At 44.2% G+C, this 6000-nt stretch overlaps 1 protein-coding gene across 5 annotated transcripts in view; it reads left to right on the plus strand.

The window, feature by feature from the left end:
• The window catches only part of L3MBTL3 (L3MBTL histone methyl-lysine binding protein 3), a 106002-nt gene that overhangs the window by 73451 nt on the left and 26551 nt on the right, over window positions 1-6000 (plus strand). The gene's annotated exons all lie outside the window — the stretch shown is intronic.

The following is a 6000-nucleotide window of genomic DNA, read 5'->3' on the forward strand; positions in this document are numbered from 1 at the left end:
CTGTGTAAAAATGAAGAATATATCTAAACTTAAGTCTTCCTGAGAGAACATGCATTCGCTGTTTAAAATAGATTTACTTTAGTTATTTAGGCTCTTTTGTTTTCTGTAGCTTGGTTAGTTTTACAGATCCGTGGCTTCTAAAATAGTTATTTGGGGTTCACCATTAATAATGAGACGAGGACAGGCCCTGTTGAAATTACTTAGCAGAATATAATGTGGTTGGGTGATTCTACAGTTTAAATGAAAAAAGATAGGATATTGCAGACAAACGTCAGAAAACCATACCATCAAAGGATTTAATGGCCAAAAAAAGTGATTCTTCCCCTCCCCCCACTATTTTTTCTTACTTGCAAGTAACTTAAAAAGGAACCGAGGGCCCGGGGGTAGTGGGGCATGCCTGGGAGGCAGAGTCAGATGGATCGCTGTGAATTCGAGGCCAGCCTGGTCTACAAAGTGAGTCTAGGACACAGAGAGACCCTGTCTCAAAAAGAAAGAAAGAAAGAAAGAAAGAAAGAAGGAAAGAAGGAAAGAAAGAAACTGAAAATATAATTAAAACTTGGCATTCCGGTGATTTGGAGACCTTCATAGATATTTTACTTACAAATTTTTATAATTTAGGGGATATTTTTATGGGACAAAAGCATCGCCCATGTTTTTCTTTCTTTCTTCCTTTTTTTTTTCCTATTCTATTTTATTTATTTATTTATTTTTTTGGTTTTTCAAGACAAGGTCTCTCTGTGTTAGCCTTGGCTGTCCTAGACTCACTTTGTAGACCAGGCTGGCCTCGAACTCACAGCGATCCACCTGCCTCTGCCTCCCGAGTGCTGGGATTACAGGCGTGAGCCATTAATTTATTATTTTAATGGTAGAATTCATATAACAGCAAAACAAAGGACCTTTGGTTCATCTACATCCCTACTCCACAATCCCATGAGGTTAATTAGACTGAAGGCAGTTTCCTCAACTTGTGAAAGAAAAGAACAAGGAAACTTTTAAGTTGGGTAAATACTGACGTGTTGTTGGATACAGTTGGATACAGCTGATTCTATAAATTCTGGTTTTGGCTCTAGAAGGAAACTCGCCATACAGCACTGTGCATACAGCACTGCACCTAGGCTCACTGCCATGTCAGTGGGTCCAAGTAGCAAAGTCTGTGGCAGCAAAGCCTGTAGTGCCAACCACGTCCCGTCACCTGGCTGCTCCTCATGACGGCCTTTGCCCTTAGGCTCCTCCAGCCCGGCTGCTCCCACATCTTAGTGGTTGTCCCTGAGGGATCTCTTGATGGACTGAGTATGACGTGTAGTATTGTGCTTGGCACTAGAAAGCAGAAGTCATGGGAAGATTCACAGGGCAACTGGTGCAGAACTGTGGTAAAGGAGCATCCAGAGTCCCTGAGACCATGCTGGAGAACGGCCCGTTTTCTTGAAGGACTGGGAGAACAGAGTTTAAAACTGGAAAGACAAGGCTTGACCAAAAAGCTAGACTGATTTTCTTGTGCATGCAGGGCATAGCTCCTGCGGTCTTTGTCTTGTGCAGAGGTGGAATAAAGCTAGGACACTAATGGCCGAGTCCAGGTGCTGCCGTTCACTCTTCCCAGCCTGTACACAGGTTTTCTACCCCCCATGAGCAGGCTGTATAATTTACAATGCTCAACGCTGCCTCCTTGGCGGGACATTAATCCTTAGCAAGCCCAGCCCGTTTTCCATCTCATCAATACGCTTGTGGACTAGCTCACTGCATCGTACATATTCCCTGAAAGGTTCATTTCCCTGGCAATTATTTCTGTCCTTGCTGAGAATGCTGTGCTTAGGAAAACATAATGAGAAAATTCTCTTTGGATTAATTTGCTGAGAAACTGAATAAATCAAAACATGCGTTCTTTCCATAGATAACAAAGAAAAGTTGCTCTTTCGGTGCAGATAGTTTTATAAGCACAAAAGCAAAACACTGTAGTTTGGCTAGCATTTGCTTGTTACTATCTCTAAAGATGCTGTAAAGTGTGGAGTACAGATTCAGTAACACGGTTTGAGGATGCAAGCTTTCTTTGATATTGAAATGTGATCAGTGAAAGTTGGGGGTGCGGTGTGGTATTCTCCTCTCTAGAGATGTTGAGTAGCCAGCTTGCTTGGTTCTAGCTCCGCAGGAGAAAGTTTAAGTACGAGCTGCACATTGGCATTCACTTGGCTAACTTAGAGGTCAGAGAATGGGAAAGACCCACTTGGGGTTAAGAGAGCTGAAAGTACATAAAAGTAGACATTCTGTATACTTATTGCCTTCAGAAGTATACATATTTGATATATAAAATTTGGTCTTTCAGAAATTAAACAGGAGGGTCTTATTTCTACCATTCAGTAAAGAATGTTTTTGAATTCCATGGAGTGTCTTACGAATTAGTAGCCGCGCCTGCTCAGCTGCGTCTGGTTTTCCTTCTGCATCCTTCCACCTCGCTCGCACACGCCGTGGAATGCCTGCTTTGGGCCAGCTGGCTTCTGCGGCTGCACAGAAGAGGGCCCCACATGGAAGGCGGTGGGAGTGAGTAGTGCTCGTGGACGGAAGCGTTAGCTGTGTCTGGAGGGAATAGAGCCCAGTCAAGCAGCTGTTGTGGAGCCTCTCATATCGCTGTTTATCTTTGCTGATTTTTTTCCCTTGCACGGTGGAGGATAGATGACCTCCTTTATAAGGTAATAATAATGTGAGAGCAGCCGGGCTGGAGGAGCCTAAGGGTAAATGCCATCACGATGAGCAGCCAGGTGACATGACGTGGTTGGCACTACAGGCTTAGCTGCTGCGGACATTCCTTCTTGGACCAAAGGATATGCCAGTGAGCCCAGGTGCAGTGCTTTATGGTGGGTGTCCCTCCTTTGCAAGGTGTCGATTATGGTGATGGTGATGTCATAGCCGCTGCTCTAAGGACAGCAAGTCTATGAATTAAGCAACACTTCTAGATGAAGAGGGAAAATCTGCACGGTCGAGTACGTGCCCTGAATGGTACATTGCTAGAAACAGATCTCAGTCCAGCTCTGATGGGCCTCCTGTCTGCTCCTTTCTCTCCAGCCCTTATGCAGAGCAGTCACGTGATACAGCCTGTCTTGTGTGCTTGTCAGCATTGTGTGTGAGAGTAACTATATGGTGTTTAAACCGGACGTGTTGCCTAACTGTTTAAGTGCAGATATTTATAATTAAAGGGATTTTTAATTTATAATTAAAGGGGTAACTGTAGACAAGGCAGCCCTTTCTACTTACAAGCTCAACCAGAAATGCCATCAGGAAAACAGCCTCCTGAGAAGCTTGGGAACAAATATTTGTCAAGTATATAATAATTTGCTAATATTTGCACCATATAATAAAGTCATTTTAGGAAAGGGTCTGATGGGATTTATATTGCTTTTTCCTGAAATGAAACCTGGAGAAGAAAAAGGGTAAAAGAGAGAGAGAGAGTAAATACGAGTGAGAGAAAGTGAACACCCATGATGGAATACAATGGATCAAGCCTTACTAAAATTTAGTTGTTAAAAACCTTAGTACATGAAAAATTAGAACTTTTTATGTATGAGGCGGATGAGAATCTGCTTTTTCCATAGAAGTTAATAAACTCTGATGAGTTTTCAAAGTTCATGTACATTTTTAAACATTACTAAATTGGAACTGCACCCACATGGGGGAGCTCATGCCTCTGGTCTCTGTAGATACCTGTACTCACATGTACATATCCCAGCACACACAATTACACACACACACACACACACACACACACATTAAAAATAAATGTTCTTCCAAAACTTAGTAGCATAACAGAAGGGCAATTAAACAGGACATTCAGTGAACCTACGGACGATACAAATCTTGTGTCTCTTTTGTTCCTTTAAATAACAGACTGTGGTAGTTATCCAGTCCTTGAAAGCATGGTTAGTATGAGCTTTGCTACAAGATCAGGGAAAATTTGTAGCTTTAGCTTTGCTTGCCTTGAAAAGTGTCAGGTAAGCCCCTGGAATTCTGAAACAGTGTTTCACCTCTCTCTGCCAGCGTCTTTGTTTGTAACATAGGTGAGGAGAGCATTCACAGGAGTGTTGCCATGAAAGAACCAATTGGTGTAAAGGACATGGAACCCTGCCTAGCACAGAGAAACTTACAACACATAGAGCTGTGTGCCGTGTAAGAGGCACTCTACAAGTGTCCCGTGCCACCCCGCCCCAAGCCTCAGTTTTTTATCTGTCAAGTGAACGCTCTCTTGTAACTGCTTCCAAGGTTGAGCACATGAAGGCTAGGGAAGGAGATTGTTTACCTGGGTGAGGCGTGCTCACTTTTGTTGGTGTCTCCCTTTTGAAATGAAACGGTGCTTGCTCTCTTCACTGTGCTTGGAAGAGGCCACACAGCGCTTTGCCAGGCACCCTGGCTCCACCTGAAGCATTTCTCCTTCTGCCACCGCTGTGGTGCTCTGCTGTGTTTTGTCACATCCCCCTTAGTCATCCGCTCCCACCTCAGGAGCCAGCTGGCCTTCCTCTCCACCCTGCGCAGGTGTAAGAGGGTCCCGCAGGGTTGGAGCGCAGAGGGAGGCTTGGTGAATATCTATGGCTGACCACACATGGCTCCCTTGGTAGAGCAGATTTTCTCACTCATTAGGGCATTTTCTCAGAAGGCTGGATTGCTTTTCTTTCAACTGAAAGGTTGAAAGAGCAAAGACAATCTGTTTTCAAAAGGGGGAAAAAGAGGCATGTAGACAGCGAGGCTCATGACCAGCAGCTGCCTTTCTCTGAGCTGACCTCAAGTTTTTTATTTAGTCAACAACAAAAGCAAAGGGCCGTTTTCATAGAGCTTGAACGCAATTGTCTGCTTTGTAACTGGTGTAGCACTGGGGACCTGGATCATCCAAAATTCCTTTATTGGGTTTCCATTGTTTGAAGCTGGCGGTGTGTTCTTCAACCCTCATGCCTTCCAAAGCAAATGCACACACAGTGTAGTTCACAGCTTGTTAAAGTCAGGAACTCATGGGTGAATGAAACAACTGTGGGGACACTGCCGCTGGAGTAGTACCATGCTGACTATCAAAAGAAACCAAAGCATCATCATTGGATTTTTCTTTTATTGACCAAAAACTTGAAGTACATAAATTCAATGAAAAAACACACACTACAGGGAACAGTGTAGAATGACATCAGAGATGCCTGAGATCTGAGGCTGGGAGAACTTAATTCCTTAGTCAGAGCGGAGACTCGGGAGCTTTGCTCAGGATGAGCCCTTTAGCTGTAATTTTTGATGGTGTGAGAGCGAATCATTGAAGATGGTAAGTTGTGAGGTGACCCTCGGTCATCTGAATAGGACTTCAGTAGACATTTGTACCTTCCTTGCATCAAAGCTCAGCATTAAGAAGGGTGTGGTGCCTTAAGGTAGCCACATTGTACCACAGCGTGCTTGCTTCCTCTGCAGGTACAAAGTGCAAGGGTGGCTGAAGATCTAAACACCCGGGTGATGCTGCCTTCTGGGCTTTCGGTCTTGAGGAACGGAGCCCAGGCAGGTCAGGCTTTGTGTTTGTGGCCACCATGAAATTGAGGAACGCGTTGGACCCCAAAGTAGTGTTGGACCCCAAAGTAGTAGACAGGCTAAGATGAGTGGTACATGTGCATTGTGCCCAGCAACCTAATCCTATTCAGATAATTTCTGAGGGGTTATGTTGTTCCGGGTCCTGCATCCTGCCTGCACCTGGCTAGCTGCCTTCCAACTAAAGCACCAGTGGCCTCACTCAAAGCCTCTGTTCACGTTAGGCAGAACTAGCATTGGTCATTTGTACGCATAAGCTCTTGACTAGCTAAGGCTTTCCAAGCAGGACCCTGTGCAATGTTTGAATGGCAAGTGGTCAGATCTTCCTTCATGACTGCCAGAAGTAGTGTGCATGTTATCAAATGAGAAGACTTATTTTGCTGAGCTATCTCATTGCTGTGTGACCTCAGGCAAACAACATTTTTATTACTTGTCTGATAAAAAACTTTCCATAATTACTGGTTT

Source organism: Acomys minous (genome assembly GCF_964271855.1).
Source record: "Acomys minous genome assembly, chromosome: 3".
NCBI lineage: Eukaryota > Metazoa > Chordata > Mammalia > Rodentia > Muridae > Acomys > Acomys minous.